Below are 26,787 nucleotides of genomic sequence, written 5' to 3'. Positions count from 1 at the left end.
TTCTTTCTTTCTTTCTTTCTGTCTCTTTCTTTCTTTATTTGTTGGGACTGCCTGCTGCTATGTGTAAAAATGGGGGACTGCCTACCGCAATGTGTAAAAAGGGTGGACTGCCTGCCGCTATGTGTAAAAATGGGGGACTGCCTGCCGCAATGTGTAAAAAGGGGGGACTGCCTGCCGCAATGTGTAAAAATGGGGAATCTGCCTGCCGCAATGTGTAAAAATGGGGAATCTGCCTGCCGCTATGTGTAAAAAGGGAGAATCTGCCTGCCGTAATGTGTAAAAATGGGGAATCTGCCTGCCGCAATGTGTAAAAACGGGGGACTGCCTGCCGCAACGTGTAAAAAGGGGGAATCTGCCTGCCGTAATGTGTAACAAGGGCACGCTGTCTGCCGTAATGTGTAACAAGGGCACGCTGTCTGCCGTAATGTGTAACAAGGGCACGCTGTCTGCCGTAATGTGTAACAAGGGCACGCTGTCTGCCGCTATGTGTAAAAAGTGTATGTTGTCTGCCGTTATGTGTAAAAAGTGTACGCTGTCTGCCGTAATGTGTAAAAAGGGGACGCTGTCTGCCGTAATGTGTAAAAAGGGGGACGCTGTCTTCCGTTATGTGTAAAAAGTGTACGCTGTCTGCCGTTATGTTTAACAAGGGCACGCTGTCTGCCGTTATGTGTAAAAAGTGTACGCTGTCTGCCGTAATGTGTAAAAAGTGCGCGCTGTCTGCTGCTATGTGTAACAAGGGCACGCTGTCTGCCGTTATGTGTAAAAAGGGGACACTGTCTGCCGTAATGTATAAAAAGGGGGACGCTGTCTGCCGTAATGTGTAAAAAGGGGACGCTGTCTGCCGTAATGTGTAAAAAGAGGAATCTGTTTGCTGTAAGGTGTAAAAGGGTCTCTACCTGGTGTAGTGGTGCTACTGTGCGGCGTAATTTGAAGAATGGAGACTACTGTGCACCGTTTTAGGAATTGGTATTATTTTGTGGCCACACCCCTTCCCCGCGAAGCCACGCCACTATGTATTTTTTGCGCGCGCCTACGGCGCGCACTGCCCCTGTTTTGCATGCAGGGGTGGGGCTCCGATGCTGTTTCTTGCACACAGTGCTAAAATGTCTAGTTACGGCACTGTTGCTAGGTATCCATTTCTCTGGCCCTGAGCAGGTCCCCCTCACCAGATCCTCTCAAGGGGTGAGGGGGTGGACTTGGATGGGATGGGGGGGGGACCCAAAGCATTTTGTCGCACCTGGGCCCACCGCTTGCTAGTTCCGCCACTGCTCCAGGGTACCCCGGCCAGGGGTGACTAGTTGGGGATTTAATGCCACGGCCGCAGGGACCGGTATAAAAGTATCCCCCGGCTGTGGCATTATCTCTCTAGCTAGTGGAGCCCGGTGCTGGTGTTAAAAATACGCGGGACCCCTATGTGTTTTGTCCCCTGTATTTTTGGCACCAGGACCGGACGCAGAGTCTGGTGCTGGTTGTTAAAATACGGGGGATACCATGTCCTTTTCCCCCCCGTATTTTTACAAACAGGACCGGCTCAAAGAGCCCGAGGCTGGTTATGCTTTGGAGGGGGGACCCCAAGCATTTTTGTCAGGATTTTTAACCCATTCCCACCCCTTCCCACTGAAAAACATGCTCTGATCTCTCCATATTATTTTAGTCAGTAAAAAAAAAAATATTCTTTTAAACAATATATTAAATAATACTTGTGGCTCCTAAATAGACAAATGCTATTAGCATTTAAAAAAAAGCACACAAAAAAACATGTTTTTTTTTAAATTTATTAGATCACGACTGCAAAATGAGGTGGACTGAAATTGACGAAATGACTGTTGAAAAGCACTGTTGTCGAATCGACATTCTTCAATTGAATATACTTTTGTTGAAAAGCCGCATTTTTACCATTGCAGACATGTCGAATTTTAAAAATGTCGAATTGCAAAAAGTCAAATCTGAAACAGCAGGTTTTTTGACGAAAAGTACTGTATTGCATTGTCGAATCCAATTCGACAGATTTTTTTTGTCGAAAATGCCCCGTTTTTCGACATTTGCGGCAATTCGACTGCAATTGCATATGGCCCTTTGTCTTCGTTTCTGGTTTCTTTTAACCAGGAGGTATTGTGACCATCTCAGCGTTGTTTCAACAGCTGCCTCCAGCTGTTCAGATGCCTCAGGCAGTTTCGGTTTCAGGGACTTTTTCCGCTAATGAATGGTGTGCTGTTTGCTGGTCTGCCTCTTGGGTCTCCTATGGTTTCACTAGGAATATTCTCTTGTTAGAACTCTTTCAAATCATTGTGGCTTTGGAATTGTGGGCTTCCATGATTTTGGATCAGAACAGTTTGTTCCGCTGCAACAACATGGGGGTGGTTCACACTATTAATAATCAGTGTTCCTCCTCCCCCCAAGCCTTGCACCTTTTGCATCATTTGGTCCTTAAATGCTTAAGGCACAACATCAATTTCAGGGCACACCATGTCCCCGGCATCGACAATATGGATAGCGGATGCTCTGTCTCATTTTCAATTTTATAATTTCCGTGAGTTGGTGCCGGGGGCGGCGGCTGAAGGTTTACTGTGCCTGACTTATATCTGGCAGATTATCGAGCCAGGTTAGCTGCTTTGGCAAGGAAAGCTTTAGCTCCTTCCACACTTAGGGCATATGACTCGACCTGTCGTGATTGGATGACATACCTGTGTAGGTATGGTCAAGTGGTTAAGTCCTCTGAAGACTGTTTGATGACTTTTGTATGGAGCCATTATACAGAGGGTAGGTCTAGGGTGGCCATGGCTTCTGCCTTTGCGGGCATTTCATTCCATGGTAGAATACACAACAAGCGGACCCCACCAGTTCTTTTGTCCTTTCTAAGGCCTTTAAGGGTGGGGCTAAGGAAAGTCCTGCGCCAGCGGACTCTCGTAAGCCTATCAATTTGAAGCTGTTGATGGAATTGCTAGGTATGCTACCAAGCGTGGCAGAGTCCAGTTTTGAGGTTGCTCTTTTTAGGTTAGCTTTCGCGCAGGCTTTCTTTGGGGCTTTTAGGATTAGCGAGCTGGTGGCAAATAATAAGTCATCACTGGACTCCGGCCTGCTCTTTAGTAATGTTTTGTTGCAGGACAACCTGATGCTATGCAAAATTGCACGGGTCGCTGGTTGTCCCTTAGGGTGCAGGAGAATAAGGATTTTTGCCCATTGCACTTGGCTAGAGAGTATTTAAAGTTGCGGCCGCAGGGGGGAGTTCAGTTTCTTTTTTTCATGCCCTCACTGGTCCTCTTACCATGCTTCAGTTTGCTGTAGTGTTAGAGCCCTGTTTGGTGGCTTTGGGTTTGAGGTGTGAGGACTTTGGGACTCATTCCTTTCAGATTGGAGCAGCTATGCATGCTGCAGTAGCAGGATCTTCAGCAGCAGCGATTCAGGAGCTGGGCCGCTGGAAGTCTGCTTCATATAAGTCTTACATATGTTTGGATAAGGTTTAGCTGCGCCTGTTGCGCTAACCCAAAAACGATAACCCGTCAGTTTTTGAATGGATAGCATTCAGGAATTGATGGTGTGAAGCGAATCTTTAAATTTTCCTCCAAGGGGGCCTAACTACAATTGCCAAACCAAAGGTTCATGGGAGGTTTTTTTGAATTTTCTCCTTCACTTGGGTTTTTTGCTTTATTTACTGTTATATTGTGTTCGTCATGTATGTTTCAGTCGCTGATGATAGGGTTTTTCTTCAGCAACTGTTGCCGATACATTGGAACAAGGGTGGCTGGTTGGCCATTTTTATATTTTTTGGGTGGCAAGGCATCCCATGGCACGTAGGATGGATGAAGTTTTTGGGTGCAGGGTCGTCCGTTGGTTAGGTGTTCGGGGTTTGAGGTGGGGCGGTTTGGTGTGGCTACTTTTCAACCATGAGCGGAGATGGGGTCGACCTGATTGGATTGTCATTCACCTGGGCGGCAATGATATGGGTCGCATTAAAGGCATCGACCTCATATTGACAGTTAAGGCAGATTTAGTGGCTTTGTGCAGTTATTGGCCGGAAGTCCATTTTGTTTGGTCAAAGATGGTGCCCAGTTTCCATTGGAGAGGAGCTGTAAGCTTCTTAGCCATAGAGAAGGTACACAAAAAGGTTAACTCCGCGGTTTCGTTATTTGTCACGACTTTGGGTGGGGTAGTGGTTAAGCATCCTTTGCTAGTTCTCCATAACAGACAGTTCTATAAGTATAATGGTGTTCATCTTTCCCCTGCTGGTGAGAGCATTTTTGTTTTTTCTGTTAGCCCCACGCTATAATGAATTGTTTCTGTTGTTTGGACGGTGGTGGCGGTTTAGTTAAACCTCGTTGTGTCGGGAAGTCGCTACCAGCCAGCAGTCAGCTAGGCATAAGTGGCAGGGACGTGCAGTCAGGGGAGGCAGGGGAGGCAGTGCCTCCCCTGTCATAATGATTTAAATAATAAAAAGAAGATATTTATGACACAGCGTCTGTTATAAATATCTTCTTCTATTATTTTAATCATTGTCCCCTGTCACTGTGCTGCATCCTTGGGCTGGGAGGCAGCGGGAGAGGTGCCTCCCGCTGCTACCATTACAGTCCGGGCAGCGGGGGGCGGGCAGGGGGCGGAGTGCAGCAATGGGCTGTGAAAGCCCATTGAAAATGCACGGGGAAACGGCACCTATACTGGTGCCGCAATGACAGGGGCGTGCATTCAGCCCCGATGAATGCACGCCCCTGTCAGTCCCCCACATGTGATTGGCCCAGCGGATCCAGTGCTGGATCCGCTGTCCAATCACTAGCGATTCATGGCTGCAGCAGGCGCCGTGGGCTGTGTGGGCGCCCGCTGCAGCCAGCGCCGCTACTATGGGAGAGACGTCATGATTCATGACGTCTCTCCCATAGTAGAGACGAGCCGCCCGGCGGACGGAGACGGACAGCGCTGCAGGATCAGTAAGTAAGTATGTGTGTGTTTTTTTTTTTTTAATGTGTTTGGGCTTTGGGGGGCACCGCCACAAGGGGTAATGCTACAAGGGGCACAGTGACTGGGGGCACAACTATATGGGGCACAGTGACTGGGGGCACAACTATATGGGGCACAGTGACTGGGGGCACAACTATATGGGGCACAGTGACTGGGGGCACAACTATATGGGGCACAGTGACTGGGGGCACAGTGACTGGGGGCACAACTATATGGGACACAGTGACTGGGGGCACAGTGACTGGGGGCACAACTATATGGGGCACAGTGACTGGGGGCACAACTACAGGGGGCACAGTGACTGGGGGCACAACTATATGGGGCACAGTGACTGGGGGCACAACTATATGGGGCACAGTGACTGGGGGCACAACTACAGGGGGCACAGTGACTTGGGGCACAACTACAAGGGGCACAGCGACTGGGGGCACAACAACAAGGGGCACAGCGACTGGTGGCATAGCTATTGGGGGCAGAGCTACAAGGGGCACAGCGACTGGGGGCACAACTATATGGGGCACAGCGACTGGGGCACAACTACAAGGGGCACAGTGACTGGGGGCGGAACTACAGGGGGTACAGCTACAGGGGGCACTGATACTCGGGGCACTGCTACTCAGGGCACAGCGACTGGGGGCACAACTACAGGGGCACTGCTACAAAGGGCACAGCTACAGGGGGCACAGCGACGGGGCACAACGACTGGGGGCACTGCTACTCGGGGCACAGTGACTGGGGGCACAATCACAGGGGTCACAACTACTGGGGGCACAGCCACAAGGGGCACAGCTACTGGGGGCAAAGCTACAGGGGTCACAACTGCTTGGGGCACAGCGACTGGGGGCACTGCTACTCGGGGCACAGCGACTGGGGGCACAATCACAGGGGTCACAACTACTGGGGGCACAGCCACAAGGGGCACTCCTACAAGGGGCACAGCGACGGGGCACAGTGACTGGGGGCACTGCTACTCGGGCACAATTGCAGGGGTCACAACTACTGGGGGCACAGCCACAAGGGGCACATGGGGGCAAAGCTACAGGGGTCACAACTACTCGGGGCACAGCGACAGGGGGCACAGCGACAGCGGGCACAACTACTCAGGCACTTCTACTGGGGGCACAGCTAGAGGGGTCACAACTACTGGGGGCGCCTGCTCCATCCTCCCAGCCAGCAGCAGCACTCTCCCCTGTCTGTGCTAACGTCCTCCCGCATCAGCGAGTGCATAATATTCATTAATTTCTTTCTCTCTCTCTCTCTCTCTCTCTCTCTCTCTCTCTCTCCCCCCTCCTGTGGATTACTTTGTTTGTAAGTTTAATGTTCATTTTTACAGGTACCGGCCCTATTGGATTCTACTGGACAAGTGGACGTGACCGGCGTGGGATGTAGGTAAGTAATCTCTCTCATTTTTACAGGTACCCCTATTGGATTCTACTGGACAAGTGGACGTGAATCTCAGCGTTGGATGTAGGTACAGTAAGTATGTGTGAGTGTGTAAGTGTGTTTTAATAAATTTTTACTTACACGGTGTGTGTGTTGTGTTTTTATTTGGGTATTTTTTTTGTTGTAGAAATACAGGTACCAGCGGGCCCGTTATTTCCCCACATGCTGGTACTTGAGGTTCTCCAAGGCTTGCTGGGCCTTGTAGTTCCACAACAAAAAACAATATTCTTTTTTTACAAACTTATGGCTATCAGCCCGGCACCCACCGCCCAGGGGTGCTGGGGACAGCCTCGGGCTTCACCCCTGGCCCTTGGGTGCCTGGAGGGGGGGGGGCCTTGATTTAAGGGATCCCCACTCCTCCAGGGAACCCCGGCCAGGGGTGACTAGTTGGGGGGGTAATGCCACGGCCGCAGGGACCTACATAAATGTGTCCCCCGGCTGTGGCATTATGTCCCTGGCTAGTGGAGCCCGGTGCTGGTTTTAAAAATACGGGGGACCCCTACATCTTTTGTCCCCCATATTTTTGGAACCAGGACCGGACTAAGAGCCCGGTGCTGGTTGTGTAAATACGGGGAACCCCTGTCCAATTTTTTCCCAGTATTTATACAACCAGGACCGGCTCAAAGAGCCCGAGGCTGGTTACACTTAGGAGGGGGGACCTCACGCATTTTTTTTTTTTTTTTACATTTTTTAACCCATTCAGACCATTCTCCATTAAGTTAATGGAAGCCCTGGCCAACAAAATTGCATTTGTGTCCTCCTCCCACTCCTTTCCCAGTACCAAACACTAATTATTATTTTTATTTTCTATAAAAATGTACAATATATCACATGTATGGTGAGCAGGCAGGCAGCGGGCATTGGCGGCATCGGACTGAGATGCAAATTAGTAGCGGAGGGCTGGGTCAGTTGATGGTGGGCAAGTTTGTATGCCATTGGCGGTGGTAGCGGGCATCAGCTCAGGGGCAGTAGCGGGCATTGGCTCGGCAGCGGTAGGGGTCATCGGCAGGATCCGGTGGACATTATGGCTGTAGTGCCTCACCAGCCACTGACCTCACCGCACGCTACTGATAAGTGGTCATTGTGGGGAACCCTCATTTAGAAAAACGGCGAGTGTGTCCTTACCCTGCGGGAACATTCATATTTGCTAGAGAGAAGGGTGGTGAGTCCTGCACAATGCAGGTTATGCATGTAGGAGGCGGTTTTTGTTTAGTCCCCTCCTCAGTTTTTTTTGGTACAAGTGTAAATGACTGGAGCTGGCGTCTGGTAGCGCCCATCCTCCAACATAAAAATCTAGTTTAACAATCAAGTCAGCTATCAATAAATACCGTCTGACCATTAAATCTAGCTATCAGTGTCTGTGTCGTTATTTATAGTGCTAAGCAAGCTTAAAGAAAAAGGTGTAAGTTTATCACAATCATTTTTTAAAAACAATGTTATGTTTATGTTTTTTATTTTTTTATTGAGCCAACAGGATTTTCAGGGAGGTATCCAATTAGCTGCAAAATCGCAGCCATTTTCTGTGTGTATTTTTTTTGCATCTATCACGTGAAAATTGTCACATTATTTTTTTTTGTGGGTTTTTTTTGTGCGTGCTCCCATTTTCACCCTATCCTATTCCAAACGTGTGAAACAGGACTTGGGCAAAAAAAAGAAGAAGTGAAAACTCAGGGTGAAAATGGGGAAATCAGCCTGTACTGTATCTCAAAAAATGCTAAACTAACATAGGACAACAGTATAGAAGTGTATTATAGGACATATTAAATATATTTTTCATACATATATTGGGCCAAATTGCTGTTAAATGCATTTTTTTATTGAAAAATATTATAAAAGCAAGTTTTTTTCAGCAAAAGTGCTCAAATTGAATTTGGGCTACATAAAAATGGGTACAAGTATATATTTGGGTCATTTTATGGGACTATTAAAAAAAGTGTAAACAGACTGATTACTCCCACCCTGCAAGCCTAAAAACACTTATCCCACTCATCAGAGCTGGCCCTAATCAATATAATGCCCTAGGCAAGATTTTGGCTTTTGCCCCCTAGCACCGCCGCTAGTTCTGCCTCTGACCCTGCACCCTTTCCCAGCACCATCACCCCTCACCCATAGAAGTCCTCATTTTGGTGGTCCTATCCCCATATTTTAAATAGGATCAGTGTACACATTTGGCGCACAACCCAAAAAGTGGCGTGTTCTTGCTGGGAAAGGGCATGACCACACAATAGTACCCCCAATTCAAATTATGCCACACAGTAGTATAACTTTACCCATATTTTATCATGCGATAGTGTACCTTATTCATGTTACATCACACAGAACTTTACCTTATATACATTACTCCTCACAGTAGTGCCCCTTATTCACATTACATCACATAGTATTGCTCCTTATTCACATTACACCCCACTATATTGATCTTTATTCACATGAGACCACACAGTAGTGCACCTTGTACACATAATGCAACACATTAGTAATGCAGTTATACACATAATCCCACACAGTAATGCCCCTTACACATATGACACACATTATTAATGTCCTTATAATCATACACTGTGGCTGTATCTGCATACGAAATGCTACATTACAGTGATTTCCAGGAACAAACTGTAACGTAACATTTCATATGCAGATACAGCCACAGTCACACTCAGAATATAGGCATGCCGCATATCATTTTAATCAGCAGAAGCAGCTTGTGCCCCTAGACATGCCAAATGCCGTAGGATTTGCCTAGTTTGCTTATGCATAGGGCCGGCTCTGCCACTCAAAAAGCACCCCCAATATCCCATTGTCCTAGGCAGGGGGGTGCCACGGGCACAGCAGTCCCGGGCCTGGCCTCTCTAACAGAGAGGAGAGGGGCTGCGCTGCCTGTACCTCCGTTCGCCCGCCGCCACTCATCCCCGTCTTCCGCTACAGCCTCCCACCCCCGTCTTCCGCCGCCGCCGTCCGCAACAATCGAATGGAAATGTCCCTTTCAAAATGGCCGCCGCCTAAGAGGAGACAGTTATTAAAGATACTAGAGAAGGCTCTAGTATCTTTAATAACAATCTCCTCTGAGGCGGCGGTCATTTTGGGAGGGACGTTTTCAATTTAAGCAGGCAGGCGCGAACATTCTGCTCTGCAGTGGCTGAAGCAGTGGCGGCCGGGGGGTGGGGGGAGAACCCACACAAGAAGCAACACCTTCACAACAAGCAGGTACTGAATAAATAATGGGGGGTCATATTATAGTGACAAGGGCATTAATGTTGGGGGTATATTATGTTGTCAGGGGCATTACTGTGGGGCATAATATGATGACAGGGGCTATGGTGTTGCTCCATATCTGCTTATGATTTATTTTTATATATATATATATATATATACATTTATTATACTTGTTTTTTATTTGTGTGTTTATATATATATATATATATATATATGCATCCAATGAAAATGGCACTCAGAGAAAATATGATGAAAAACTGTATATAATCATTAACGTTTCGGGGCAGCAAGCCCCGTCTTCAGAATGAACACAGAGACATGTCTCTGTGTTCATTCTGAAGACGGGGCTTGCTGCCCCGAAACGTTAATGATTATATACAGTTTTTCATTATATTTTCTCTGAGTGCCGTTTTCATTGGATGCATATTTGTTTACCTGTTCTGGCACCGGAGACTGCTGTTGTTTGTTTTAGAGTGCCGGCTGATTTTGGAAATATATATATATATATATATATATATATATTTATTTTTTAAACAAAATTGGAGGGGGGGGGGGGGGGGGCTGCCTATTTTGTCAGTCCCGGGCCCCACAATTTCTAATGGCAGCCCTGGTCCTAGGAGTTCTGAACCAAATTCTAACATTTTTACCTTAAAATATGGATATTCCCCAAGTTTTCACCTGCTATGGGTAGGTGAAGTGAAATTTGCGATAAATTATTGTGGGAAAAATTTTCTCTGCTAATTGGATAGGGATTTTTGCTATTCACGGTAAATGCTAGATTCTCATGTGAAAATGGGTTATCGCGGCTAATAGGATACCCCCTTCAGTTATTACTGTAATGTATTTATTGATGATATTTACATCTGTACAAAAATATTACAATCTGTTACCTCTCTAATGTTGGGTATATACCTGTCTTATGATTGACCATCCGGTCGAACAATCTAATGGTTGGTAAGGTTTATGCATAAATGAAATTGTGCATACATACTTACCAATCATCCGCCTGATATGTATGGTCAGCAGACGCCATTTGAATATTCCTACCCATTTGTGCGGTTATATTCATTTGCATCACATACAGTATAAGTTACAATGTTGACAGTTAAAATTCTATGGGGGGAATTCAAATGTTTGTAAAGTCGGTTGGGTGTCTGTTTTCTGCTGTCTATTAGATAGGAAAAAACAGACACCCAACTGACTTTTCAAACAATTGAATATCCCCCCTGTAAGTAACATTGCTACCACACCACATTGCTACCATACTGTTAACATGTTGACTGCTCTCAGCATAAATGTTGACTTATTTAAAAACCTTCTTTTAGTCATCTTACATTGGCAGTATAAGATAAATTGATGCTGCTGAAGATTATGTGTATTCTCTGGTGATTAATTGGAACAATAACCCAAACCTCATTGACATGAGAATTTTTATTGTGATGAAGCTGTGTAGTGGAAGCACACACTGACTTTAGACTTCACCAATACGTCTTTATTTCATCAGGATGACCATATACTAGCAAAAACACTACACAATATAATGACACTTACTGAGATCTAGTCTTTAGTCACCGGCCAGCTGTTGCACCATCGTTCATCAACATAAATACCCCCAGACAGCCTTTTTATAGCTTAGTCTCCTCCTCCCCTTCTCAGACTGACAGGCAAATGTCACTCTCACATTTGCTTTAAAAGGTATCTCTTCACAGATGCTCTGGTTGATTAACTACATGCATTCAACTGCCCTAGGCTGGAGAGGAGAACTACACTGAAATTAATCAAGCAGGTAAGGAACACATTTCCTATCCTCCAAATGCATGGTTTTCCTGCACTCAAAAAATAAACACTCCTGGTTCCTTTGTAGCACACTGTCCCATGTTGACACAGTATGTATGTATGTATGTATGTATGTATGTATGTATGTATGTATGTATGTATGTAAGATCAGCTTTTTGGACATGCTTAAAGTCATTTCCAAAAAACTATGCAGCCCAGACACAGCCTCCCTTTGGTTGGCAAATACACCCCAGTTTACACAGGAACACCAGACTTTCCACCAAGTACTCTATGTAGGTCTGGTAAAGAGATGGGGTGAATCATGGTACATAATTCTGCACAGGCTGATGAGAAGAGTTTGGTGGAGTCAGGACTAGCTTTTCCTTGATAAGTACAAAGTAGGTGCTCTGTGACTTCTAGTTTTGGGGATAGTACAAAACAGGAGTTCATATTGAATGGAAATGAGATAAAGGAGGTGAAAGTGGTTGGTGTCTGGAGGGTACTTCGTGATCTATGGAATCTTCCATAGAAGCAGAAGCTGGAACCTGCCATGTTTTACAAGTTTTTTTCTTTTGATCTTTTTGTAGCAGGCTTTTTTCTTTTATACTTTGTGAAGTCCAGAAACCTTTTCTATCATTTCTTTCTACTACTTTACTCCTAGGGGGCACTGTGATGGCTGGTTCTCTGGTATTCCCTCAAACCCAGTGAAAGACACGGAAGGAGGCAGGGAGGGGGTCGTTCTTTGTTTTTCTCCATTTTATTTTACCTTTATTTGCTTTGTTTTTTAAGTACATACTGTATATACACTATTGGCGTATATGATTTGTGTTCAACTGTATTTTTCCACTTGATTATTTTTATTATGTTTTGAAAACATTCTAACTTTCAAAAAAAAAAAAACTTCTGAGCAAAAAGTTTGACATTCAGGAAACGCAATCATGTATTGGACAGGATCAGCAATAGATTTAAGCTGAAAATATATGTAACGTTGTTGAAAAACGGTTTTAAAAATGTTTTCCAGCCCAGAAGCATTCAATTATATTGGATTATTCAACCATGATCAAGAAAAAGTCTATGCTAAGTGATTATCATTTATCTTACAGCACAACCTTTTATTGTAATAGATGGCTTGGGAGAATAGGACTGCATGGCTACACAATAGTCTATTTTAAAATAGGACATTTCAAGAGTCATTTCTAAATAAGCAACAATTTAGTAACTGTGGACTAAGTCACTTAGAATGATGAGGTCAAAATTCTCCATCATCATCTGTCAGGTAATATGAAGGTTAACATAATTTAAATCTTTCGGCACATTAATAGAAGCATTCATCTGCAAAATATTTCCTTTTCTCTTTTTCTTTATAGTTACCATGACAAACAAACTATTATACCGCTGATAATTGCAGGAAATTGGGAGAGTGCTATATATTGTTACTATTATTAATAAGCTACTGTAGTTGGATGCTGGAACTTTATCGAAACATAGAATGTGACAGCAATTAAGAACCACTTGGCCCATCTAGTCTTCCCATGTACAGTACATTCAAACTAGGGTTAATTTTGCTGTTGGAAGCTAATTAGCCTACCAGTAAATGTTTGGATTGTGTAAGGAAAACCGGAGTACCGGGAGGAAACCAACGCAAGCACGGGGAGAATATACAAACCCCATACAGTTAGGGCCGTTGTGGGAATTGAACCCGTAACTTCACTGCTGTGAGGCAGTAATGCTAATGATTACACCATCCGCACTGCCCCCGTACTGTTCAGACCAAATAGGTATCTGTGTGTCAGTCGAGGATATTTAATTGAACAGAGATGGTTGTTTGACACAACCATGTTCCCACATTCATTTGACAGTAGCTTCACATAATGGCTATGTGCTGTTGGAGGACCCTGCTTCTTCCACTATCAATTTCCCAGTATGTGACTTCCCAGAGGCCTCCACATTAACAATTTCACAGTAACTTTACCACAAATTTCATTTCACCAACAGCAGGTGATAAACTTGGGGGAAATCACGACTTTAAGTTAAAAATGTTGGGACAACCCCCTGAATGATTAATTAGGCACTGAGAAGTTTTTAATTATTTTTATTTGGCCACAATTAAATGTCATTTTTAGGGTGAAAAAAGTGTAAAGTGATGGAAATTGGGGTACAAGGTATGGGACAGGTATATTGGGGTGTTTTATGAGTGGGACAAGTGTTTTTAGATTTGCAGGTGGGAGTAATCTGTCTCCACTTTTGTTTTTAAATGTCTCCTAAAATGACCCAAATATATACTTATACCCATTTTTATTTACCCCAAATCTAATTTTAGCATTTATTTTGCTGAAAAAAATACTGTAGGTTTCTTTACTTTTTTAAAAACATTTTTTAAATAATGCATATAAGTCATTTGGCCCAATTTAAGTACCAGAAATACGTTTACTATAACCATTAATAAACTTTTATACTATTATCCAATGTTGAGCGCAGTTAGGTACCTTTGAACTAGCAGCACACCCCGAGTACACGCTTGTTTTCACCACAGTGCACAGACCACCCACCTCTATTCCTATTATCCAATGTTAGTTAGCTTTTTGGGGGGCTACAGACAGATTAACCCATTTTTCTCTTTTCACTTTCGGCACCAATTTTACGGCAATCCCATTTTTGCTAATTTACATTTGAATAGGATGAATAGTTGAAGCGCGCATACCCATGAAATGTCCATTTTCGTGGCAAAAAAATTACAGCGATTTCAAAGCTAATTGAATACCCCTTTAAATCTCAAAGCTCATGGGGTCATTCCGAGTTGTTCGCTAGTTGCATTTGTTCACTGTGCAGCGATCAGGCAAAAACTCAGCACTTCTGCGTATGCAGCGCAATGCGCATACGCAGCGTACTATTACAACGAACGATGTAGTTTCACACAGGGTCTAGCGAAGCTTTTCAGTCGCACAGGCAGCCGCAGAGTGATTGACAAGAGGAGGGTGTTTCTGGGTGTCAACTGACCGTTTTCAGGGAGTGTTCGGAAAAATGCAGGCGTACCAGGAAAAATGCAGGCGTGGCTGGGCGAACGCAGGGCGTGTTCCTGACGTCAAATCAGGAACTGAACAGTCTGAAGTGGTCGCAAGCGCTGAGTAGGTATGAAGCTACTCTGAAACTGCACAAAATTATTTTGTAGCTGCTCTGCGATCCTTTCGTTCGCACTTCTGCTAAGGTAAAATACACTCCCAGTGGGAGGCGGCATAGGGTTTGCACGGCTGTTAAAAACAGCTAGCGAGCGAACAACTCGGAATGACCACCCATGTTTTTTATTATTATTATTATTATTATTATTATTATGTTAACTGCTATGCCTAGATGTGCCCTGACCCCTAAACCCACCCATATAAATAAATGTACAGTGTGGTCTTATTTTAAATTCTTTCAAATACACGATTATTGAAACACTACTACTGTATATTCACTTTCTCTCATTCACAGATGCCGCTTCAGAGGAATCTCTCCCACCGCTAGAAGGCAGAGGACCATTGCCCATTTCAAGAGCCCACATATACATATATTTAATAAGGGGACATATGCATCAAAGCTCGGAGAGAGATAACGTGAAGAGAGATAAATTGCCTACCAATCAGCCCCTGACTTTCATTTTGCAAACGGGATACGGTCATTAGGTCGACAATCATTAGGTCGACCACTGAAGGTCAACATGCATTAGGTCAACATGGTCAATAGGTTGACGTGGTCATTAGGTCGATATGTACTAGGTCGACAGGTCAAAAGGTCGACATAAGTTTTTCCCTTTTTTGGGGGGGATTTTTCCATACTTGACGATCTACATGGACTACGATTGGAATGGTAACCCGAGCAAAGCGAGCCATGCGAGGGGACACGGTGCACTAATTGGGGTTCCCCTATCACTTAACGAAGAAAACAACACCAAAAAAGTCCAAAAACTCATGTCAACCTAGTGCCTGTCGACCTAATTCCCGCGTCGACCTTCAGTGGTTGACCTAATGACTGTCGACCTAAGTTGAGTCGACCCAACGACCCATACCCTTGCAAGCACAGCCAGTAAACTGACAGGAACTGATTGGTTGGTAATTTATCTCTCTTCTCTTTTTCTCTCTCCAAGCTTTTATACATATACCCCAAGGAGTTAACAGTCGGGGCGAAAAAGTGTTGTTTACAAATGTGGCCATAACATACAGTAATACAGACACCCAATACATTTATCTCCCACTGCAAGTGAGCCATGACAGAGCTAGCCTAGGTGGGGAATTGGCCTTCAGGGAAGTATGGGGCCGGAGGGGGGAGGGGGCATGGGCGTCGGGGCCATTGGGGAGCCAGAACAGAGTAGCAATGGCATGTGTGGGGGGCGGAGGCCAGCAGAAAAATATTTAAGGAGTGGATGTGGTCACAGTGTAGGGCGGGGCTGAGCATGGGAGAGGTGGGTAGAGGCTGAGGTGTCCTGGTATATGTTGGATTCAATATACTAGTACATTGTAGTATAGTATGAATCGTGTTCTCAAAATAATGCTGCACATGCACAGGTCTCTGGGAAACATGGCGTCCGCCATGTTCTAGAAACCAAATTCCTACTGCGCATTCATGGTGGCCATTTTGCCGGTGATATTTTAAGGCAGCTGGAGCTCCGACGCGGGACTCTGGAATGGTAAGTAATAAAACACTGTGCAATGTGTGCGTTGTAGCTCCGCTGGACCCGGGGGCCCATTTGCACCACACACATTGCACCATTATAGGAATGCCTATGTGCTAATGAGTGTATTTTGTGTATTTATGCTGACAGGATCACCTATTTGATTTCAACTCAACAGGCCTCAGTGTTTTAGGTGCTCCCTAAACCCTACCACCAGAGGTGCCCACCTGTGTGTCGAGAGCTCCATCTCTGAGCCCACTTGGGATGATTAATGTGAAACCCAATGAGATTGCCATATACGAGGTTAGGAGATAAGTTTATTCCCCTGTGAGGTTAAATCTCCCTCTCCCCCTTCCTCATCTTTATCAACACAGCAAATTCAAAAACAGAACTTTATTTACTTTCCTCTTCCTTCATCATCATTCATTTTGCCAATATCAGTGCCGTAACTAGGGGATGGGCGGCAAAGGGGGCATGCGCCCCGGGTGCAGGATTTGAGCGGGCGCCAAGGAGTTACAGAGGAGCAGGGTTTTTTTTTGTGTTTTTTTACCGGCAGTGCTGTGCTGCTCCAGTGAGACAGCAGACAACTCCCAGGGCAATGTATCTGACCCACCTGTCTGCGCGCAGCTGGCTCCGACGCTGTGCGAGTGAGCTCCAGTATCTGGGATCACACAAAATTACTGCCTTGCCCCGGGTGACGAAAATCCTAGTTTCGGCCCTGTCAATCTGTACTGTTTGTAACCTTTTACATTATTAAGGGATCTATTTACTAAGCCTTGGATGGAGATAAAGTGGGCGGAGATAAAGTACCAGCCAATCAGCTCCTAACTGTCATTTTTTAAACTCAAACTGTGTTAGGAGCTGATTGGCTGGTACATTATCTCCGTCTACTTTATCTACATTCAAGGCCTAGCACATAGACTCCTAAGTAACATTGTAAAACCAATTCTTGCCACTGGATATCTTAGTTATGTTTATGTAAGTTAGTTTTGCTACATATGATTACATTTTACAACATTAAAGGGGTTAAGAAAATAGTTGTGCGTCGAACATTAGTCATTCGCTCTAGCATGTAGAGACAAACATTTCCTGTACACAAAACTCTTGTACCACAGTAATACTTTAAGATGCATAAGGAACAGACAAAATCTAATGCTCTATCTTGTCCTATAAAAATTGTTGAATAAATTGTGCTGTGATAAATGACTATAAGTGAAATAGAAAATGAATGCAGAATAGCTTTTGATTCAAGAAAATGATTAGTATTCCAGCATAGTCTTAAGCAGGCTACATGCACTGACATTTCATAATAATAATTATGTGATGCATTTCTTCCGTTTCAGAAATGGAAATTAAATAAAAAAGTTTTCAATTACTATGGAGCCGAGCCAACGGTACGAGTGAAATCTTGAGATATGACTCCATCATTTATTTAGCTAAACTGTTTTTAAATTGGAGAATTACATACATTTGCTTTTCATAAAACGTTCACTTTGCTGTTATGAGTATAACAAATCATCCTATACTTCTGACATTTTTTTTCCTGCTAAACAAATTTCTTGTTTTTCTTGTTTTCCTCCAGAAATTCTCTGAAAGAAAAAAAAACATATTCACTTCTCAATGATGTGACACTGCAAATAAAATAATTATACACTATTGGAAACTCTTCTCTAATACAGTAGCCAGACAGCAGCTAAAAGCTTGGCACACTTGCTCTTCAGAAATATGACTTGGTGTATTCATACACAGGTACAATGCCTATGATGTCGCAGCAGCTCAAACGACTGCAACCTGAGCATTTTGACAAGTTCAATTAATAGGCAAACGCGGGGAAGGGGGGGGGGGGTTCCAGTTGCCCATAAACCCTCCTCCTCTTGGCAAGTGGCTCAAATATGACAATAATAGCGATGGTATATAATTCAATTACTAGAGCTGCTGCCACATCATGCAGTTTAAGGTACAGAGCAGAGTTGCTGCACATGCCAAGTGGTAGCTGCTTCTTCTACCAAGTTTTCTGGAGTGTAGTTCTGAGACCCCAATCACTGCACCAGACCAGAGAATAGCTACCAGGAATAAGAGTCAGGAGCCTTAATATAAGGTGTGGAGAAGGTGTGCTTAGAAAGTGCTGTACTGGTTCTATTATGCTTGTGTATTTAATTCTTATAGTATGTTTAACCTTTTCTTAACCATTTATTATTATTATTATTATTATTATTATTATGAATAATAATAATAATAATAATACATGTGTTTGATACAGCCTATACTATAGACCATCTACAGTGTTAAATATTAATACTGTATTTCATGTTCCATAGAGTGGGAGATTGTGGATTGCATTTGGAAACCCTCTTCTGGAAATCCTGTGTTTGCCACTGCAATACTATCCCAAAGATGAGGGAAGTAATTTTGATACGTGTAATGAACTGCAATGTAATAAAAACTGCTGTTTGCTTGTTAAACACTCATTGGGAATAATGTGTCATCTCTCACATGTGTGTTCTTGTGTGCTTTTTATATACCTATGTCCATACTTTTTATCACCTTCTGGTGTGCTGTACAATTGAATTTCGTTATCAAATTTTGTTTGATAATAACACTAAATGTATTGTATCGTATCGTATTGTAAAATAGTACTACAGTACTAGTCTTGCCCGGACAAGCTCTTAGTTATATTGGCAGATACCTACAAGTTGGTAGGTGTATAGTGGATGTAAGGAATGAGGTTAGTCCACACAGTAATTCCAAACTGGAGTAGGTTTAATTGACTATAACAGGATACATGTGATGATAAAAAGCAGTCATTATGATAAAGTATCAATTTCTTTAAGACTCAGCACTAGACAACCGTAAAACACTGTGGAGCTCCAATAACAAAGTGACAGACTTGTACACATGCAGATACTTTTATAGAGGCATGAAAACAAGTCCTACCCCTGGAGTCTAGACAGTCTGTCCTTTAGGTTTTTGTGAATAATATTTACTCAGACCAAATGAGTCATGCACAATAATATACAGTTAAGAGATAGCACAAAGTGATGAACCATTTAACTATATATCAACGTTATATAATGTGTGAATCTGAGTTTGATGCAGATGAGGTTATTTATGCCTCTTTTGCATAGTTGTGTAGGTAACTTTATGCTAATGCTGCTATAAAGTCTTTTCCCAGTTCACCTTCATGTGTCCAAATGTGCAAGCACTGAGACACCCACTTCAGCATCTGTAGACTCTGAAATACCCCCAGGTGCATCTTTAGTCACACCATCAGATGCACCACTGAAACTTGCACAAACCCTATTGCAGGTACATCTGAATATGGCCTCCATGCGATTCTACATCTATGTATACAGCCACTATCAGTGACACGTTGTGTCCAACTCAGAGTTACTCCCACAATGTTGGGGATTTTTGTGGCTGTGATCAAAAGGTGAGTTTTTTGTACCATTCTGTTCCTTTGTGCAATTTTTTTTATGCTTTTACAAATTTTTGAAGAATCTAATTACTTTAATTATCTAAATATACTTTAGTCTGGCTTAAATAGGGTGTTAGCTTTAAGTGATCGATATGCGGTCAGCATACCGATGGACGGGAACCCAGCTGTCACAATACCGATGACGTGATCCTTCCAGGGTCATCTTAGCACCGCCAGAATACCGGTGAGGTAATTACCCATCTGTGGATGTCCACAACACTCATAGAGGGAGAATAGAACCTGTGGTGAGCAAAGTTTGCCACCGTGCCCGCAGCGTGGCCAGCACTACACCCCCTGCTGGCATTCTAATGACCCGGATCCCGACATTGGTATAATGACCACCGAGAACCCTTCTCCGGGATAGTATACTATTGGATAAAGACTCTGAGTCAATGGGTCAGTCATTTTCATATCGTATTCAACTAATTATAGATACAGATTTTTTTATTCAAGAAAAAACTAGATTTGAATTTTGTTAATGACTTTTAATAGTGCCTTCAGGGCTGTTTCTAGCCAATTTGGCTCCCAGTGCGAGATTTAAAAATGCGCCCCCCCATGACATAAAAAAATGTGCCCCCCCACACACACACACACCTAGATAAAAAAAAACCTTGCACGCGCACCCGGCAAGGGGCGTGGCCTCATCTAAATGGGTGTGGCCTCCTTTAAATGGGCATGACCTCGTCTGAAAAGACTACCTCACAATCCAGTTTTTGACCCTGCTCCAACAGATCACGACCACCACAGGAAAAAGAAATTCTACAATATTAAGCCCCACACAGTAATGCCCCCTGCACCATATTATACCACACACTGCAATGCCCTTGATACATTAAAATCCCCAGACTACGGCAGGCAAGAGTCCCCATTTCACACATTACGGCAGGTGTCCCCATTTTACACATAGAGAGAGAGAGAGAGAGAGAATACTTACAGAGGCGATTACCGCTCTTCGGCCCGCCTCACCAGTCGCGCCGGCCTTTCCCTCTTCCTAACTTGGATCCCCCTCTGTACTCCGCTCGGGGGGGAGTTTCACAGAGTGACGGGGTTGCATCGTGACGCAACCGCGTCATTCCGTGAAACTCCGCCCCCCGAGCGGGTTACTCAAGGAGAAATAGGAGGGGGAAGCAGGGAGACACAGTTAGTGCCGCGGCGGGCGCCCAGTGCGGTTGCACTGCTCGCCTGCCCCAAGAAACGGCCCTGAGTGCCTTCACCCCTTCCCTCTGTGGCATAAGGGCAGTTGATATATAACCACCTGTAAAGTAAAGAACCTATTCCTCCTCTTATGATTGTAACCTCCACTCAATCAATAGCAACATGTAGTCTTTTGTCCTCTTTATTAGTCGTTTGTCCCCAAAAAAAGTTAACTAGACACATCTTTTTGCTGACCTCAGACATACTAATACACGTTAGGTAGGTCTCCAGTAAGCATCTTTTTTTCGAAGTAAATAAAAACACGTTTTTTCAAACTTGTCTTTATATTTTATTCCTTACATTATGTTTATTGATGAGATTTCCAGCCATTGACTTGTGTCCACTTCAATTTGTTCTTCTTACAGTGAGGTGACAAAATCATGCTTACTATTTATGACGTGATGTGCTAGGACTTATACAATAGTAATAATATGATTCCTATGCTAAGCTGAATGCAGTTTACAACAAATATGAAGGCATAAATGATGTTAAAAACTGCAATGTCTTCAGAATGTAGAGTAGCAGACACCTTAAGATACTCACCACTCTCCACAGTGCGCAAATTGCATATATTTCTATGATTTACCTAAATTGCATATGGTATGCAATTTACATAAGTGACCCTAATAGTCTAATACAGTATACAGTGCATCCGGAAAGTATTCACAGCGCTTCACTTTTTCCACATCTTCTTATGATACACTGTTTACCTCAAAATTCTACACACAATACCTCATAATGACAACGTGAAAAAAGTTTTTTTGTGATTTTTGCACATTTAGTAAAAATAAAAAAATTAAGAAATCACATGTACATACTGTAAGTATTCACAGCATATCTGCCGCTTTGAAGGTCCCAATGAGCACAGTGGCCTCCATCATTCGTAAATGGAAGAAGTTTGGAACCACCAGGACTCTACCTAGAGCAGGCCGGCTGTCTAAACTGTGCGATCGGGGGAGAAGGGCCCTAGTCATGGAGGGGACCACTCTGTGAGATCTACAGCATTCCTCTGTGGAGAGAGGAGAACCTTCCAGAAGGACAACCATCTCTGCAGCAAACCACCAATCAGGCCTGTATGGTAGAGTGGCCAGACGGAAGCCACTCCTTAGTAAAAAAGCACATGGCAGCCTCCTGGAGTTTGCGAAAATGCACCTGAAGGACTCTCAGACCATGAGTAACAAAATTGTCTGGTCTGATGAGACAAAGATTGAACTCTTTGGCGTGAATGCCAGGCGTCATGTTTGGAGGAAACCAGGCACCACTAGTGGGTAGCAGCATCATGCTGTGTGGCAGGAACTGGGAGACTAGTTAGGATAGAGGGAAAGATGAATGCAGCAATGTACAGAGACATCCTTGATGAAAACCTGCTCCAGAGCGCTTTTGACCAAGATATCAAAAGAGTGGCTTCAGGACAACTCTGTGAATGTCCTTGAGTGGCCCAGCCAGAGTTCAGACTTGAATCCGATTGAACATCTCTAGAGAGATCTGAAAATGGCTGTGCCCCGACGCTTCCCATCCAACCTGATGGAGCTTGAGAGGTGCTGCAAAGAGGAATGGGCGAAACTGCCCACAGATACAGTAGGTGTGCCAAGCTTGTGGCATCATAATCAAAAATACTTGAGGCTGTAATTGCTGCCAAAGGTGCATCAACAAAGTATTGAGCAAAGGCTGTGAATACTTTTCACGTTGTCATTATGGGGTATTGTGTGTAGAATTCTGAGGGAAAAAATTAATTATTCCATTTTGGAATAAGGCTGTAAAATAACAAAATGGGGAAAAAGTGAAGCTCTGTGAATATTTTCTGGATGCACTGTACACATTACAGTATTTAATGCTATAGATCTAAAGTGAACTACAGCAGAGATTCCCATGTTCTGACTCAGTGGTTAGCCACTTGTGATAGAGTTCCATAAGGAGCACGTAGCATTGTCTCATGTATTTATTTAACCAAGGATGTTTGATGTCTACATGCAATGAATAGAACCTAAAAGTAGTTAAAAAAGTGTCAGTATGCCCTTGCAGTCAAAGGTATTGTACTACATACACTACATACACAACCATATCCAACCCCTGTGACCTAAAGTATGCAGGGATTCATGATATTTTATCTATTTATTACACACATCAACTTAATACCCACTGCCCTGGAATGTTAGGAATAGCCCTAGTACTAAAAAAAAGTGACTGGTAATCCTGGGGTGGGAGACCCCAAAATTATTTTGTAGGCCCATTCCTCTGAAAGAATATAGTGCCATGATTACCATCCTAGGACTGATTGGGCACAATCAGGAGGAGCCCATGGAGTGCCTTTCCTTGCTAAAGTGCTACCAGGTCTAGCTGGCAAACCTAATTCTGGTAGTGACAATGTAGGGGGACTCCATGCTTTGTTCCCCATGATTTTTTTGTTGCTAGCAGCACTCTTTTTAGTTTTTGTTATTTTTTTTACAACTAATGCAAGATCTGTGCTGGTGGTCACCATCATCAACAGTGATCTTGCACTGGATGGGAGGCCTAAGAGGTGTATCTGCATCTTCTTCCTTTCTGGATACAATATATTGTATAAAGATGAGTGGGCTCGATTTTCAGAAAGTTGAGTCCATCCGAACTTCTGGGATCCAAGGGAATCCAACGGCAGCTTTGGTCTTTCCGCCCTGATCAGATTCCAAATCAAGGCAATATGTCGCCGTCCCAGCATCGAATCCTGACAAGATTTGAATTCTTTTTAAGTCCCTCTTAAGTATTTCTCCCTGTACATACAATGAACTGCACCAAAATCTGCACATGTGCCTTGAGGACCACATTTGAGAACCTCTGTATTAGTGATTTTCTATTTCCATTTCCTACAAACTATTGATTCTATTGATTGTGTAGGAAGGGCTGCCAAGAGAAATCCTGCCCCCCGGTACAACAACTTCCTGGGCCGCCGCACTCCCCCTGGAGGGGGTGTGACCACAGCATGCTGGGAGCATGGCCACACCTCTTTGGGGGCTGTCTAGCACATGAGAAGCACCCACTCACAGGAACATAGTATGCCTCCCAGCCAGGGAAGTAGAGAGCCTGGCTGGGACCAAGTCATTTTCAGGAGGCATGGCATAACCACAGGAGGCATGGCCATGCACCCTTAGAAAAAAAATACCCCCAAAATTTTATTTTAGGCACCTCCCTGGCCACACTGCAGCCCAGCACAGGGCAGCATGTGCTGGGCTGAGAAGAAAAGCTGCAGATGTTGCTGCCAGGTAAGAGGGTGGTTGGGGATCTGGGACCCCACTGGGCCCCTCCATCAGACCTGGTACCATTTGTACCTCCCACCCCACACACACTCTCGGCGCCACCAGCTATTACCATGGCCTAGATTATATTTGTAATAATTACTTTGAATTACATCTGTCCTTTCTTTGCCCAGGTGTAATCTTTATGTAGCCTCCTGCTTTGTGTATATAAATATGCATATGTTGTTTCATTAGCACCTTACTTTCTAGGCCAACTACAAAGTCGTTAATAAAGAGACTCAAGTGGCAAAGCCAGTAACAACTGTAGTCCAGTGTGAATACATTTTATTAAAAATATATTTTGTTTCTTCTATACCTTAACCAATTACCTATTTATGTACTACTCATCCATCTACTCACTCCTCATGTTTCAGCTGAGCCATCCTCCAATAAGAATGTAATCTCTCTTATGAGCAGGGCCTTCCCTACCACTTGTTTCCATGTCTGGATTTATTTTGACTACCATGTACAGTATGTCCTGGTTTTAAGCCTTGGATGGAGATAAAGTGGACGGAGAAAAAGTACCAGCCAATCAGCTCCTAACTTCCATGTAACAGGATGGGTTTGAAAAATGACAGTTAGGAGCTGGTTGGCTGGCACCAGAGCCGGTGCAAGGGTGTTCGGCGCCTCCCTTCAAACTATAAGTTTGCACCCTTCCTCCCATACGTAATAAAGGGACAGTGCACACCGAAGTCGCACGCTGCAAGAAGCGGGTGGGGTGTGGCCACACAATAGTACCAATTAAAATTACTCCAAAAAGTAGCAAGATCTTGTTCACATTACACCGCACATAGGGGGTCATTCCGACCCGCTCGCACGCAGCGGTTCTTCGCTGCGGTGCAAACGGGTCGGAACTGCGCATGCACGCTGGACGCATTGCACACACGCATTGTTGCCTGACGACGGCCATCGCCGGGAAGCGACGCCGCCAGCAAGAAATGTGATCGCATTGGCGATCGCAAGAAGACGGACAGGTAAGGAGGCGTTCCAGGGTGGATATTCACTGTTTTCCAGGTGTGGTGAGTCCAACGCAGGTGGATCCAGGCGTTTGGAGGGCGGATGTCTGACGTCACAGCCGGGAACATCATCGCTGGATCCATCGCACTGGTGAGTAGCTGCAGGGCTGGTCTTGTTTTGCTTTAAACTTTTTTAGCATAGCAGGGCTGCACAAGCGATCCCAGCCCTGCTATGCTAAAATACACTCCCCCATAGATATGAGATAGATAGATAGATAGATAGATAGATAGATAGATAGATAGATAGATAGATAGATAGCTAATAGGCAGACACATAAATAGATAGATAATAGACAGATAGATAGATACTGTAGATAGATAATAGACAGACACATGGATAGATAATAGATAGATAGACAGACAGGGAGACAGACAGATAGATAGATAGATAGATAGATAGACAATCACACATACAAAGAAAACTCACTTTAGTTCCTCTGTTCTGGTCCTGGGCAGTCTCTCTTTTGTTCCTGAGTCCTCAGGCGATGAGATGGCTCCGTCCATAGAGATGGGGGCATCTAGTGGCTCCTGGCAGTACTGCAGTCAGCAGTGACTGCAGCTCTCTGCTCCCGAAGCTGTCCTTTGCTGGTCCCGCCCCCACACCTCCCCTTACTAGCGTCACAGCGCAGACACAGGACGGGAGAAGGTGACATCAGCGGCGGGGCTGGAGTGGGGGGACTAGAGGATCCGTGATCCAGGCTGCCGCTGCTTTTACAGTGATAGGCACAGTGCCAGCCAGCAACAACAGCGCACAGTGAAGGGATGCAGAGCAGTTAGAGCGCCTCTCCTGCCTGGCACCTAACTGCACTGCATCCCTTCGCTGAGCACGTTCTGCCGGCTCTGGCTGGCACTTCATCTCCATCCACTTTACCGCCATCTAAGGCTTCGTACATAGACCCCTTTATCTCTGTCTACTTTATCACTCTCAAAGCTTAGTACATAGCTGCTTTGTATAATTTTATAGTATGCAAATGTTATATGTTACTTCAATGCTGATTGGTCGCCATGGGCAACTTCTCCACTGGCTCACTTCTCCACACTTTTCACTGGTTCATGAATAGACCACTTAGTAGAGATGTGCACCGGAAATTTTTCGGGTTTTGTGTTTTGGTTTTGGATTCGGTTCCGCGGCCGTGTTTTGGATTCGGACGCGTTTTGGCAAAACCACCCTTAAAATTTTTTGCCGGATTCGGGTGTGTTTTGGATTCGGGTGTTTTTTTTTTCAAAAACCCCTCAAAAACAGCTTAAATCATAGAATTTGGGGTAATTTTGATCCCATAGTATTATTAACCTCAATAACCAGAATTTCCACTAATTTCCAGTCTATTCTGAACACTTCACACCTCACAATATTATTTTTAGTCCTAAAATTTGCACCAAGGACGCTGGATGACTAAGCTAAGCGACCCAAGTGGCCGGCACAAACACCTGCCCCATCTAGGAGTGGCACTGCAGTGTCAGACAGGATGGCACTTAAAAAAATTGGCCCCAAACATCATATGATGCAAAGATAAATAAAAAAAGAGGTGCAAGATGGAATTGTCCTTGGGCCCTCCCACCCACCCTTATGTTGTATAAACAGGACACTGTTAAACACTTTAACAAACACATAATTTCAGCGTCAGGGTCTGCCACACGACTGTGGCTGAAATGACTGGTTGGTTTGGGCCCCCACCAAAAAAGAAGCAATCAATCTCTCCTTGCACAAACTGGCTCTACAGAGGCAAGATGTCCACCTCCTCCTCATCGTCCGATTTCTCACCCCTTCCACCGTGTACATACCCCTCCTCACAGAGTATTAAT

This window comes from Pseudophryne corroboree, chromosome 5 (genome assembly GCF_028390025.1).
Source record: "Pseudophryne corroboree isolate aPseCor3 chromosome 5, aPseCor3.hap2, whole genome shotgun sequence".
Classification (NCBI taxonomy): domain Eukaryota; kingdom Metazoa; phylum Chordata; class Amphibia; order Anura; family Myobatrachidae; genus Pseudophryne; species Pseudophryne corroboree.
The sequence above is the reverse complement of the archived record's forward strand: the minus strand, read 5'-3'. Positions refer to the sequence as shown.